At 44.6% G+C, this 14672-nt stretch overlaps 1 long non-coding RNA gene across 1 annotated transcript; it reads left to right on the top strand.

Moving 5' to 3' along the window:
* The first annotated feature begins 4571 nt into the window (after positions 1 to 4571).
* LOC310681496 lies at positions 4572 to 7980 on the top strand. Its single transcript, XR_014513356.1, has 3 exons — positions 4572 to 4643; positions 6612 to 6731; positions 7627 to 7980. It is a non-coding gene; the product is annotated as an uncharacterized lncRNA (long non-coding RNA).
* Positions 7981 to 14672: the final 6692 nt, after the last annotated feature.

Below are 14672 nucleotides of genomic sequence, written 5' to 3'. Positions count from 1 at the left end.
ACAGAGCAGGATCTCAGTGTTTGAGTTCCTATAAATACTGTTGAGGAGGTGTGGTGTATAACCTCCAATGTTCTGGGCAGAGAGGAGGTTCCCAGGCTAGTGTGCCTTTTCTTCTTTTGTTCCTTAATTACTTGAGGGATATCTTGAGTGATTTCTTGAGTGATTTCCTGAATCCCACTTAGGTGGGTCATTAGGTGTGGATTAGTTGCTAAAGCCTTCGTGTCTTGAACTCTTGAACTTTGTGAAGAGTTTTTCTGAGAAGATGGCTGTACTGCACTTGGTTGTGCTCTGGCTTGGCTTCGTGTATAGGGGCGAGCTGTGGTTTTGTGGCCTGTGCCAGCCAGATCTGTGTAGGGATTGCAGGGGGGTGCAGCATCCGGAGGTGCCACCCTGGTTTGGCTACTGGATGGTGTCTGTAATTTATCTGTGGAGAGGGTCTGGGTTTGGGTCTGGTGTGGTTGATTGGTGATGGCGTTCTGTGTGCCTCTGGATCTGGTGTCAGATTTTGTGGGGAGGGCTAATTTCCAGATGTCTGGCAAGCGGGATGTGTCGTCACGCTTGTTCATGTTGTGAGGGTGTTTCTCTATCTCGATGTAGATAGAGAAACACATCGAGATAGAGAAACACCCTCACAACATGAACAAGCGTGACGACACATCCCGCTTGCCAGACATCTGGAAATTAGCCCTCCCCACAAAATCTGACACCAGATCCAGAGGCACACAGAACGCCATCACCAATCAACCACACCAGACCCAAACCCAGACCCTCTCCACAGATAAATTACAGACACCATCCAGTAGCCAAACCAGGGTGGCACCTCCGGATGCTGCACCCCCCTGCAATCCCTACACAGATCTGGCTGGCACAGGCCACAAAACCACAGCTCGCCCCTATACACGAAGCCAAGCCAGAGCACAACCAAGTGCAGTACAGCCATCTTCTCAGAAAAACTCTTCACAAAGTTCAAGAGTTCAAGACACGAAGGCTTTAGCAACTAATCCACACCTAATGACCCACCTAAGTGGGATTCAGGAAATCACTCAAGAAATCACTCAAGATATCCCTCAAGTAATTAAGGAACAAAAGAAGAAAAGGCACACTAGCCTGGGAACCTCCTCTCTGCCCAGAACATTGGAGGTTATACACCACACCTCCTCAACAGTATTTATAGGAACTCAAACACTGAGATCCTGCTCTGTTCCAGTAACAAGAAGCCGAAAGCACCAGCCTGAAGATGACGAGTGAGACCTCGTCGAAACGTCGCCTAGACACCCCAACTTTTACACGGGAAGACACCCGAGGACACCAAAACCTGCATTCCTGTACCCGTGAAAATCTACGAAAGCATATATATATATATATATATATGCAGGTTTTGGTGTCCTCGGGTGTCTTCCCGTGTAAAAGTTGGGGTGTCTAGGCGACGTTTCGACGAGGTCTCACTCGTCATCTTCAGGCTGGTGCTTTCGGCTTCTTGTTACTGGAACAGAGCAGGATCTCAGTGTTTTGAGTTCCTATAAATACTGTCAGATATGTTGACGACACCTTTGTAATTTGGCCACACGGGAAGGAAAAACTGGATAGCTTCCTCACACATCTCAACAGCCTACACCCCAAAATACAATTCACTATGGAAATAGAAACCAACAACCAACTTCCCTTCCTTGACGTCCTAATCTACAAAAAACCTGATGGCTCCCTAGGACACACTATCTACCGGAAAAAAACACACACCAACCGCTACTTACATGCACAATCACACCACCACCCTGCACAAATAAACTCCGTAGCCAAGACTCTCATCTCCAGAACCAAACGCCTGGCTGACGAAGACCACTTGACAACTGAGTTACAGAATCTCTCAAATGTGTTAATTGCCAATAGATACCAGCAAAACAGGGTTACGAAGCTAATCCAAAAAGAAACACCCCCCAAAAACCAAGACACAGAAGAAAACAATGGCATAGCCCTCCTTCCTTATATCAAGGGCACTACAGATAAAATTAGCAAAATCCTCCATAAACACAATATCAAAACAGCCTTTTGCACTAACCAAAAAATAGCCAATATCCTCAGAAACCCCAAGGATAAAATTCAGTTGGAAAACCAAGGGGTCTACGAAATACCCTGCAAAGTCTGCCCAGCCACGTACATTGGACAAACAAACAGACGAATAAATGCACGGATCGCAGAACACAAGAATGCCGTCAAAAAAGAAGAAAAAACTTCCTCTCTTTTCCAACACATGAAAGAAACAGGACACGAAATTAATTTTGCAGATTCCAAATTGCTCTTTAACATGGAACATCACCACAAGAGAATAATCATGGAAGCCATCGAGATAGAGAAACACCCTCACAACATGAACAAGCGTGACGACACATCCCGCTTGCCAGACATCTGGAAATTAGCCCTCCCCACAAAATCTGACACCAGATCCAGAGGCACACAGAACGCCATCACCAATCAACCACACCAGACCCAAACCCAGACCCTCTCCACAGATAAATTACAGACACCATCTAGTAGCCAAACCAGGGTGGCACCTCCGGATGCTGCACCCCCCTGCAATCCCTACACAGATCTGGCTGGCACAGGCCACAAAACCACAGCTCGCCCCTATACACGAAGCCAAGCCAGAGCACAACCAAGTGCAGTACAGCCATCTTCTCAGAAAAACTCTTCACAAAGTTCAAGAGTTCAAGACACGAAGGCTTTAGCAACTAATCCACACCTAATGACCCACCTAAGTGGGATTCAGGAAATCACTCAAGAAATCACTCAAGATATCCCTCAAGTAATTAAGGAACAAAAGAAGAAAAGGCACACCAGCCTGGGAACCTCCTCTCTGCCCAGAACATTGGAGGCTATACACCACACCTCCTCAACAGTATTTATAGGAACTCAAACACTGAGATCCTGCTCTGTTCCAGTAACAAGAAGCCGAAAGCACCAGCCTGAAGATGACGAGTGAGACCTCGTCGAAACGTCGCCTAGACACCCCAACTTTTACACGGGAAGACACCCGAGGACACCAAAACCTGCATTCCTGTACCCGTGAAAATCTACGAAAGCAAATATATATATATATATATATATATGGAATGATGGTCAGCCTCCTAGAAGGACCAACTGCTGGTGCAATTCCTATTGCAAGTGGTTGTCTATACAGTCACCCATCCCACCTACCATCCATACCAGAGGTGAAGATTTCTTTTTATGCTGCCGTGGTACACGCACAGATGGGAAGATAATAGTGCTTCATATTACGGCTTTTAATTTTTATTATTATTGTGTAATCGTCCCCCCTTCTCTATGCAATTTCTTCTTCTTTCCTCGTGTTTTCTCATAAAAAGTGTGCAGAAAGAGAAAATGATGGTAAGACAATTGGCCAGGCATGCCGTTCCACCAGGGCACAACAATTGAAAACCAAAGGAATGTACGCAAACAGTTCTCCACATGACAAAACGTGCCTTGACATGTACCACTTCAAGCTGTAAGAGGAGAAAATGCACAGTCAAATTCCCAGCAATAAAGGGTGGGGGGAAATCCCTACTCATAGCAAAGTAGGGTATCAGGAAGAAGGCTATAGATGTGCACTTGACTTCTTTCTGACTTTCCAAGTTTTCAAGGTATGTGCAGGGAGGTCTGCTGGTTTGATTTTAATAGATGGGAGAACATTCACTACCTGGAGTCCCAAGTAGTAATGGCCAGGAATATTTTATGCTCTCTGCCTCAAGAAAGGTGTTTTGTTTTTTAGTCTAGGGCTCTCTCAAGGATTCTGTGCTGTTGGTCTCAAGCCTGCATTTGTGGCCAGACAGAAGCAGCATACCCTCCAACATTTCTCCAATGAAAATAGGGATGTCCCAGTCCATAATGATAATTTTACTATTTATACTCCACACATCTTACTGGGTTGCCCCAGTCACTCTGGACAGCTTCCAACATATTAAAAACAACAACATTAAACATTTTAAAAAACTTCCCTATGGAGGATTGCCTTCAGACACCTTTGGAGTCAGATAACTCCATACCCTCCAACGTTTATTCAATGAAAATAGAGACATCCTAAGGAAAAGCGGGACATTCCAGGAGCAAATCAGAAACTGGGACGGCTTCTCTAAATCAGGGTTGTCCCTGGAAAATAGGAACACTTGGAAGGTCTGAAGCAATTGACAGACCAATTTACAGTGGTACCTCGGGTTACATACGCTTCAGGTTACATACGCTTCAGGTTACAGACTCTGCTAACCCAGAAATATTACCTCAGGTTAAGAACTTTGCTTCAGGATGAGAACAGAAATTGTGCTCCAGCAGCAGGAGGCCCCATTAGCTAAAGTGGTGCTTCAGGTTAAGAACAGTTTCAGGTTAAGAACGGACCTCCGGAACGAATTAAGTACTTAACCTGAGGTACCACTATATTGGATGTAAATGTAATAGTGATTTTACTGGGAAGTAACTAATAGCTAAAATAAGAAACTATATCCTAAGGCGCTACAACTCCCATCAGCCTCAGCCAGCACATTGCTGAGGCTGATGGGAGTTGTAGTCCAAAAATATGGAGAGCACCAAGGTTGGGAAGGCTATCCAAAGAAACCAAGGCTGGGTGTCAACTTGTAGCAGAATGGAAGAGGAATCAGGTAAACTGGTAGAATAAACTACAATTTTTTAGTCTTGAAGGTGGAAGCTACCATTTTTAAAGTTCCCCAGTAAGAAAACCCTCTGCAAGTAAAAACCAAGCCTGGGAGAGAGCAAGAGTGTGCTGGCTTTCTATCTGCAGGGGAACAGGGTTTGTGTTTTTTTAATGTAGGGGGATGTCTGAAGGAATGGAATCTGTTCTACTTCCTTGGCCTTCTAGCACCTCCTTCTGTGCAGATGAAGCCAAGGGACTTGAGAGCCTCAACTCTTGGCCTGCTTCTGAGTGCACCACAGAATAGCCTTCCTCATTCCATTTAAAAATAAAAATAAAAAGTAGCCAGCAACTTCCTTTACCAGAATCAAATAATAATAATAATTATTCCACTAAAGGGTAGAGGCTTTTTTTTGAGGGAATGTGTAATACTAGCTGGGTAAGGAGATGTAAAGCAAACATGTTGGTCGGACCTCACTAGCAGAAAAGGAAAACAAACGTTCTTGAGGGTTTGCTCATTTTGATTATTGATAGGAACTGTCAAGCAGAAGCTCTCAACAAGCTGCTCATATTGTCTATACAATTATTTTACTTTGCCTGAAGGGCAGCTCATTTATTCATCCATTGTGTTTGTGTGTGTGTGTGTGTGTGTGTGTACTGGCAAGAGACTTGTTCAACTCTAAACATTTAAACATGTTCGAGGAAAAGAAAAGATACCCAGTGAAGTAAGAATGTTTCTTCCAGGTCATGCTTGCTCACATTTAGGGCCTAACTAGATGTAAAGTGAGGTGTGCAGGAAGCTGGCATATGCCAAGTCTGACCTCCATCTAGCTCAGTACTGTCGACACGGATTGGCAGCGTCTCTCCAAGGTTTCAGGCATATCCTGAAGATGCCAGGGACTGAACCCAGAATTTCTTTTTTATTACAACAGGCTAATATGGCTACTCTTCTTAAAAGCAGGTGAAGTGATTCCTTTCAGATTTTAACATGTATGCACGCATACATACACAAGGCAGGATTATATGTGTTGTTCTAAGACATCTGGGCGGGTGGAGGCTTCTTTTATCCAAACCATACAACTAGGAAAAATGTTTAAAAACAAAAAAGGAGTGTTTTTTAAGCAACATATTTCTCATTCTAGTTCTTTTGAGATTATATAGAAAGGTGGAGTGGGGATGGTGGAAAGAGAAAGAAGGAAAGAAACAGGAACAAACGGGCTCCAGCGAAGGGAATGGAAGAATTGTGGGCTTCTCATTCTGCAAGCGGCCCCACAGCCACAGATTGCCCATCTATACTATATAGAAAACATAACCATATATATTTCAACAGTTAACATACTTTGCCTCATCTGAATGCCTGAGGGCTTTGGTAATTGAATTGGGAAGTAGGTAATATTGACAAGAGTGTTGCCTTCCATTGTGATAGATGTTGTGAGCTCGGCTACCTATCGTCTCTGAGCTACCATACTCAACCTGTTCTAAGATGTAGCCAATGCTATTACTACTCACAGTAGACCTATTAAATATAATGGTCGTGGCTAAATTAAGTCTTTTAATTTCAATGGCTCTACTCTTGAACATGTCTTATTTGGATACAATTCAGCGTCACAAATATTAACACTCGGAGCTCTTCAGCTTCTACGGAATGCGATTGTCTTAAATGAAGGCTGCAAGAGGCCAACAGGACACATGAGAGAAAATATTTTCAGCCCTTTTCCCTTCAGCATTTAGAGCATATCCAGCCAATAGGGGTTGCCTGATGAATTTTTAACCACTTCTTTCAACATATGCCTTGGATTTTGTTGCATTCTTGATTTTATCTCAGGAATGTTTCCCATCAATAATTATGAACCAACCTTCCTGTTTCTTCTTCTTTCTCTTCAGAGAAACTGCTTTTTTATATTGGGTTGGGCAGGCAAGGTGGTTAGTTTTTGTTCCAAAATCAGGTCTGACTCATCCAGGTGTGTTTCATTGCCAGGTTTGTTCACTTGATTACTTCCCGGGAGAAACGTGGTTCTTTTGCACGTATCGCTGAGGATCATCACTGAGAGCGATGCAGGGAGCTTTGCAGCCTCTCATCTGCCACTAACACTTGCAGGTTAGTTTATTTTGCTTTCTCGATGGGAGAACGTAGCAATCGTGGAAAGAGCTAGCACAACAGATTCATAAAACCCACTGAAGATGGACAGCAACAGTTATGAGCATGGTGCTGATAATATACCATATAACACCGGTCCTGAAAGATCTACATTGGCTCCCAGTACGTTTCCAAGCACAATTCAAAGTGTTGGTGCTGACCTTTAAAGCCCTACACAGCCTCAACCCAGTATACCCGAAGAAGCGTCTCCACCCCCATCGTTCAGCCCGGACACTGAGGTCCAGCTCTGAGGTCCTTCTGGCGGTTCCCTCACTGCAAGAAGTGACGTTACAGGGAACCAGACAGAGGGCCTTCTCAGTAGTGGCACCCGCCCTGTGGAACACCTTCCCATCAGATGTCAAGGAAATTAACAACGATCTGACTTTTAGAAGACATCTGAAGGCAGCCCTGTTTGGGGAAGTTTTTAATGTTTGAAGTTTTATTGTATTTTTAATATTTTGTTGGGAGCTGCCCAGAGTGGCTGGGGAAACCAAGCCAGATGGGTGGGGAATGAATGAATGAATGAATGAATAAATAAATAAATAAATAAATAAATAAATAAATAAATATTCTAAGGTTGCAGGTGCGATCCCCATATGGGACAGCTGCATATTCCTGCATTGCAGGGGGTTGGACTATATGGTCCTCAGTGTCCTTTCCAAATCTATGATTCAATGAGGCTAGGACAGCACTGAAGTACAATCGTTCTTCATATGCTCCACCCTTTCTTGTAGAATAATGTGGTTTATCTGAAAAAGTGACAGCGTACAGTTTTGCAGCTAAGATTCTCCAGAATAAGATGTCACCTGAAAAAGCATCTCAGCCCCGCCCCTTTCCCCTTGTTCCTTCTGTACAGAGCTTTCATCAGTTGCTGTGGAACAACAGCAGGAGAGGGCTGCTGTGCTCCTATCTTCCCCGTGGGTTCCCCCAAGGCAACTGGTTGGTCACTGTGGGAAAAAGATGGGCCTTTGGTCTGATCCAGCAGGACTCCTCTTCTTCTGTTTTTCTAGGGTTGTTCTTTTGGCTGAATGAGCACTAGTGCTAGAGGCTGCTTTTTCTAGCCCTGTGCCAAACACATATTTGGCAAGATGCTGCAAATCTCAAACCAGAGACTCTGGTGGAATCTACACACATGTTAAAAAAATGTTGTTCAAAATGCTTTAAAAAAAATCATTTTGAAAAATGCATTGAATTTGCTATAGCTCACAATTGTATATTGCACTTTACAACACATTCAGAATGTTTTATTTGCAGCTATATAGCTGAGTCCCCTGGCAGAGGGATGTAGGTGCCTTACTCTTTGCACAGGTGGTCTGACAGAAAGAGAGGAGGATCTGCTGGTCTTTCTCTTCTGTGCTTCAGTTCCACTACTGTAGGTGGTCAAAGGGTGGTATTGCGGCTGCCTGCTTTGCTGGAGCTGTGCGAGAGAAAGAGCCCATTGGTTCCACTTGATGCTATAAAGTCTCTGGCTGTAGCCTGGTTCCTCATTCTAAGTATTGTTCATGTCCTGAGTAGCCTTCAGATTGCCTTTCTGCAGCAATTGCTCCTATCTTGGCTACCAGCTTGCTTTCGTCAGGCAGGCAGCCCCTGACAGTTGTTTTCCCAACTCTAAATATGAGATGGTTGGGACTGGGATTCTAGGAAGATGCCTTATATCTGGCCAGTCTATCTGCAAATCCTCAGGCCAGAATTATCTACTCCAGGGATGAGAAACCTATGGGCCTCCGGCTGTTGCTGAAGTACAGCTCCCATTGTCCCAGACTATTGGTAGTTTGGGGTGATGAAAGTTGTAGTTCAAAAACCTCTGGAGGACCACAAGTTCCTGATCACTGGCTTCCTCTGGCTCTCCAGGATCTTGGACTGGTATTCACCATCACCCATTAACTCATCCCTTTTAGTTGCAGATGCCAGGGACTGAGCCTGGGACCTTCTGCATGCAGCACATGTGTCATTGAACTACAGTCCTTCTAAACAGAGACGACATGAACATGTTCCCATGATTCAGTTGCCTGCAAGGCTCCTGCTGCTCACATCTTCCTGTTATAGAACTAAAGATTCATACTTACTGTGTGTATGAAACACATGGGGAAGGTCTTTCACCAGATGATGTTGCTTATGTCCATAGAAGAGGCCCATAGAAGCAATGCTTCCTTGGCAGAATCTCAGTACATGTAAAAAGTTACAGAACAACAGAAGCAGATTATTTAGGACAGGGGTGGCTAACCTGGTGTCCTCCAGGTTAGTTGTTCCTGGACTACAATTCCCATCATACTTGACCCTCAGCCAGGCTGGTCGGGGCTCATGGGAATTGGAGAGTGCAACTTAAATTGTGTAACTAATGTCTCAGTGACTGGATAAGGTGACCTGCCAAAATATCTCCCTCAAACAGGCCAAGAGTCCACACGGATCCGATGTGAAAATTGTAATGAAAATCTGCATTTCCCTTCAAGATAGCTGATTTCTCTACTTCTCCATCATGTCCAAGTGGAGAGGTCACATCTCCCCTCAAATAAACAAACTGAGGAAAGCTTGCCTTCTAGCTAGGAAGCGGGATAACTTTGACAGTAGTTAACATTTTGACAGTTTCCGTTCTCCCAAAGTATTAAGCTCACTTCCCTGAAGCTTTTTCTCTTTGCAACTGGCTGACCCAGAGGCCTGTCCCTCAAAGTGATCTTCACACAAAAGATCATGGATATTGAAATGTTCCCTGTATTCCTTTGTCCCTTATCCTACAACCAACTCCGAGGCAGCCAATGTTAGAGATAACCATAAGAGTAACTTTAGATTGCCTTGTATACGGTTACAGAGGTCAACATTCTGGCCTAGTGTTTTTTTTCTTCCCTTTTTGATAGTGCCTACTCACTGTTCTCTCTCACTTTCTTTTTTTCTTTCTTTAGCACTTCACTTAAATAGGCTGTTTAATTGTAGTTTGGGGCTGATTATCCCCCCCCCACCTTACTTAGACCTTGTGAACTATGCTATTGCTCCAAAGTGCCTGGGAGATTAGGAAGACTGATGGGCTGAAATGACTAGGTATGATTTCAGCTAGCAATCCTCCTGCTCCTATAATCGGGTGGTGGCAAGAAGAGAGAAGTGGGATGGTTCATCCATTGATGGTGAGGTACCCTACAGGGATGCGGGTAGCGCTGTGGCCTAAACCACAGAGCCTAGGGCTTGCCGATCAGAAGGTTGGCAGTTTGAATCCCCACAATGGGGTGAGCTCCCATTGCTGAGTCCCTGCTCCTGCCAACTAGCAGTTCGAAAGCACGTCAAAGTGCAAGTAGATAAATAGGTACCACTCCAGCGGGAAGGTAAATGCTGTTTCCGTGCACTGCTCTGGTTTGCCAGAAGTGGCTCAGTCATGCTGGCCACATGACCTGGAAGCTATACGCCAGCTCCCTCGGCCAGTAAAGCGAGATGAGCGCCGCAACCCCAGAGTCGTCCGCGACTGGACCTAACGGTCAGGAGTCCCTTTACCTTTACCTTTTACCCTACAGAGCTGGTGCAGGAGTGCGGCTTTGCAGTCCACGCTATAGGTGTGTGTTCTTAATGGATACTGGCAGGCTTTTGCCTAAGCGCTAAGAAGACATCAACAGTCTCCAGCATGTGTTGAGAGTTGCTCCAGCTGAGTGTTGTTTCGGCACATGTATGTGAATTGCAGCAGAGTTGATCGATGTTTCCTTAAGGGAAAATTATGCCAAATGCTTGAGGTGAGTAATTGTCTGGGTCGATCCCAAGAAACATCAGCGGTATGCTAATGATTGGCATTAGGCAGCCTATTTGCAATTCTCTGTTCCTCGCCAAAGGTATCAAGGAAACACAGATGAACAAATTCCATTACATGATCTTTGACAATACCATAGGCACCTGTATATTTGAACTCCAGCAGTATCTTAGACTCCTGTGTGTTCACTTGTTTATTTGAGTTTTTAACCTGCACCATCCTGAAGTCTCTGGTTGGGTAGCAACGCTCAAACAACATTGCTCCAAAACCAGTGAATAAAATTCCCACGAGAGAGACTGAAGCACTAAATTGATTTGAAATGGTTGCATATCTACTTAACCCTTGCTATTAAAAGATCGTCCAAACATGACCATGCTTCCAGAAAATGTCTTCTGGGAAACAGAGTTCTTCAACTGTAGGACAGCCAACTGCTGAGGACACCTCTTGATACTTTCACAATTTGTTTGACACATTGGCCAATAAGACCTTGGCTGAGTTTAAAGATTTGAGGATGGATGTAAGGGAGGAGAAGGTTGGCTTCAAGGTTTGTCAAACTCAAGGTGGATTTTTCATCTCCTGAAACATTTCCTCCAAATAGGCAGAAATTCAACCATTGCTCCCCATTACTGTATCTCCTTGCTGGGGAAAAACTGGCACTGCATTTTTGCATGTCCCAAATAGAGGTAAAAGGCAGTGGAGGTGGAGGGAAATGGCAACACTAGTGTCCAATCATTTAGGGTTTTATACATAAAAGCTATATCCTAATTAAACCCAAGTAACATGATGTAATGTGCTCTTCGTGATCCACTCAGCCAGGTTAGGATTGCCATGACTGCACCCCCCCACCCTGCATTAGCGTTTCTCTCATTTATCTGAAATAACTAGATGATGAAGTCCACCCTGCTCTGCTATTGTCGCTAGTTGCTTTCTTTTTAATAGCTATCCCTGCTGCTCCGCTTTTAACATCAGCCTGTCACCTAGAAATTTGGTAGGGAACCTTCAATTGCTAATTTTATTTTATTTATTTTATCACTGTGCCATACTGTTGTTAAATGCACAGGAGCTGGGCTGACATGCACACAAAAAATGGCAAGCTTATACCCTCTCCATGTAGTCAGTTTATCCATGGACTCAGAACAATTCAGTTCACCTAAGTGTCTGATTCTAAGAGTGTTGTGCATATCTGTCAGGCTGTTCACAGGCATATGCAAGTTCAACCAAGATATGGCATACAAGTGAAACTGGTGACATTGTTGCAGGGGCTCCCTGGGGCCAATAAGATAAGCCAGACAATCTTCATGTTGAATGAACTGGTTTTGCAAAGGCCTCGGAGCACAACTGCAAGGTCTTGTTCAGCAAGAAGAAGATAGGAGCGATGTAATAATAAGAAGGGCCCCAAAGCCTCTTGGTTGTTCCTTCCTGAGATTATCACAGGGTGAGCAAGTCCCTTTCCCAAAGGCACATGAATAATCCTCTCTGCTGGCCTCCTATTCACACCCGCTTTCAGTGTCACGTCTGACCTCTACTGGAGGGAGCATGTCATTGTTGGCCTTGGAGCTTCCAGGGTGCTGATGGTGCTTGCCAGTTGTCCCATCTGCGGCTGCCCTTCTGAACAGAGTTCTGATGCAAAGTCACCCAAATGTTGCAGAGGCCAGTAGGAGGAATACGTAAGCACTATATGACAAGCAGGCAACTGAGGCCCACCACAAGGGAGGCAGAGAGAATGTCCTTAAGAAATATTTTGTAGAAATTGGTTGGGAGGTGTAAGATTAATGTGATTTCTGTTGGGATCAACTCTGTTCCTAAGAGAAAAGTTTCCTTTAAAAAAGAAAACCCCACCAGGATATATATATATATATATATATATGCCATATAATAAGCCCCATGAGCTCTCAAAGCAGTGTGGTTGTTGTTGTTGTTGCTGTTGTTGTTTTGCAAATGATACAATTCTAATATAAAACAAATAGTCCAGGAGAAAGAATTGGTTAGAACTCCCCATTGATCCAAGCTCCTTCCAGAAAGGTTATTTAAATAATAATAATAATAATAAAGTTGCCTTCTAAAGGACATGATCAACAAAGTCAGATGGGCTTCCACAGGAAAAGCTCTTAGAGGAAGGATACACCTAGGAAAAATGCTCAGTATCTCATCACTGCCAGTGGAGCAGTTAGATCGTTTTAGACTCTGGACTTAATAGTCTTATGGGGAACTCATCTTTAGATGGAAATGCTCCAAAATGTGGTAAGACAGCCTTGCTCTCTTTGGGACCCTCTTGCTGGGTGGGTTGCTGGACTTTTGCCCCAAACTCTCAACAACCCCACTGACTGGCACCTGCCAAACCTCTTAACAGCACTGACATACAATGCAGGGACCCCCCTCACTTGACGAGCTTAAGGCATATGCCACAATGGCAGGAATCATTCTTTCCTTCAGCAAACTGCACCCTACACTTTTCCCAGAACTGAACATGGGTACTCTGTATTTCTCAATTCTGTATTAAAACTTTGCAGAACAACACTTAAGAGAACATGGTGTACCTGGCTGAAGGAACAGCTTGTACAACATATCTCTTCCTCAGTTGGTTTGCTGCCTCTCCCAGAGGTGGGGGGGGGGGAGAGTCATTGTGTCTCTCTAAATGGACTAGACACTATTTCAGAGATCTTGATCTCTCAAGTATCTCAGATATCTCACAGGTTTTGGACTTGCTGAGGGCCTTTTCCCCTTCACAAAAGGCTTTTATGTGTTGTACACGTGTAGATTATCATGTGTGATGGCCCTGCATAGACCTAGCATCAGCACTCAGCCTGGGCAGACACTAGTCAAGGGCCCCAGAGGTTTTGGAGGGCTCCTCACCATTCACTGCATTTACTGCTGGGTCCCAAGATGCTCTTCAGCAGCTCTCATCCACATGGCTGCCCACCATTTTAGGTCACTCAAAAGGTAGTGCCCCAGCCCATCAATCTGTGACATTTACTGATTACATAGCTGTATGGGCCAGGGCCCGGAATTTTGGTTAGCTTAATCTAGACGGTGCACATGATCAAAGTTCCAGTTCAAAAGTACCACTTCTCATCCACCTCTGAGAGGTGTTTGTGTGGTAGACGACAATGAGTGGCACCATCTCAAAGCAACAGATGCAGTGCTGGTCCTTCTCTGGCTGGGGGGACTTTTGCAGGGCGAGGCCCCGTCATTTACACCATGCATGCGCATAACTTGCTGTAGTTATGTACAGTCATCACACATGACGGTCTGTGTGCAGATAAATTGGTGGGCGTGCCCACACTTGGAAACCACAACGCATGGTTGGCAACTAAGTCTGCCATGTCAGTGTCTTCTGGTCTCTTGTCTTAAAAATAGGAACTATAGTGATACATTTGATAGGAATGTTGTAAGGAAAGACTATACAAATAATATGTTTCAGACAGTTCCCGAATTCCAGCTCTTAGTTGCATTCCTCTCTGGGGGTGGGGAAAACCCCACAACCCTTTGCAAAAGCAAAGGAAGGGGTGAAGCTGTGCCATTGATGGCGAGCTAAACGTTGTGGGTCACTATAAATGGCTGGCAAACTGGGGCATAATGGAAAGGAGGTGATCAAGTTTATTCCCTCCCCTAGCAGTCTCCCCCATAGTGCACCCTTTTGTAGTCCTATGTAAGCAAATGGCTGGCATTCACTTCTGTGGGTCCCTGAAATGCATGGGTCTCTCCACACACACATTCAGCCTATTACAATGATGCCATTGTCCCAGCTCGGTCTTTATATGTCATATACTGCCATATGAATTTGGGGTGGGGCACTGCAGAACAGAAGATGCTTGCTTCTCACTGCTAACCCCCACCCTCCCATGTAGGACAAAGTCAAAGGGCTGCAATTGCCAAGACTTCAGGGGAAGTGGGAAACCCATTATTTCAAGTAAAGATGGGGTAGTCGGGAAGATTTGGGCTTCAGTTAGAGGCATCATTAAACTGAAGTCAAACCCTGTATCTGACACTTACACTTACACTTCAGTTGTGCCCTCTCCCCGGTATTGCTGCATGCACTCTTGTTAGTTGTTTCTTGCATGTGCCAATTCTAGGTTGCTCCAGAGGGAACAACGAGGAGGTATTGCTGGAGGTATTTCAACATAGGCTCAAGGAGGTGGTAGTTACGTTTTGCACTGAGCAAGGGGAAACAGTAGATT

This window comes from Podarcis tiliguerta, assembly GCF_965153285.1.
Source record: "Podarcis tiliguerta genome assembly, chromosome: 1".
Lineage (NCBI taxonomy): Eukaryota > Metazoa > Chordata > Lepidosauria > Squamata > Lacertidae > Podarcis > Podarcis tiliguerta.
The sequence above is the reverse complement of the archived record's forward strand: the minus strand, read 5'-3'. Positions and strand labels throughout refer to the sequence as shown.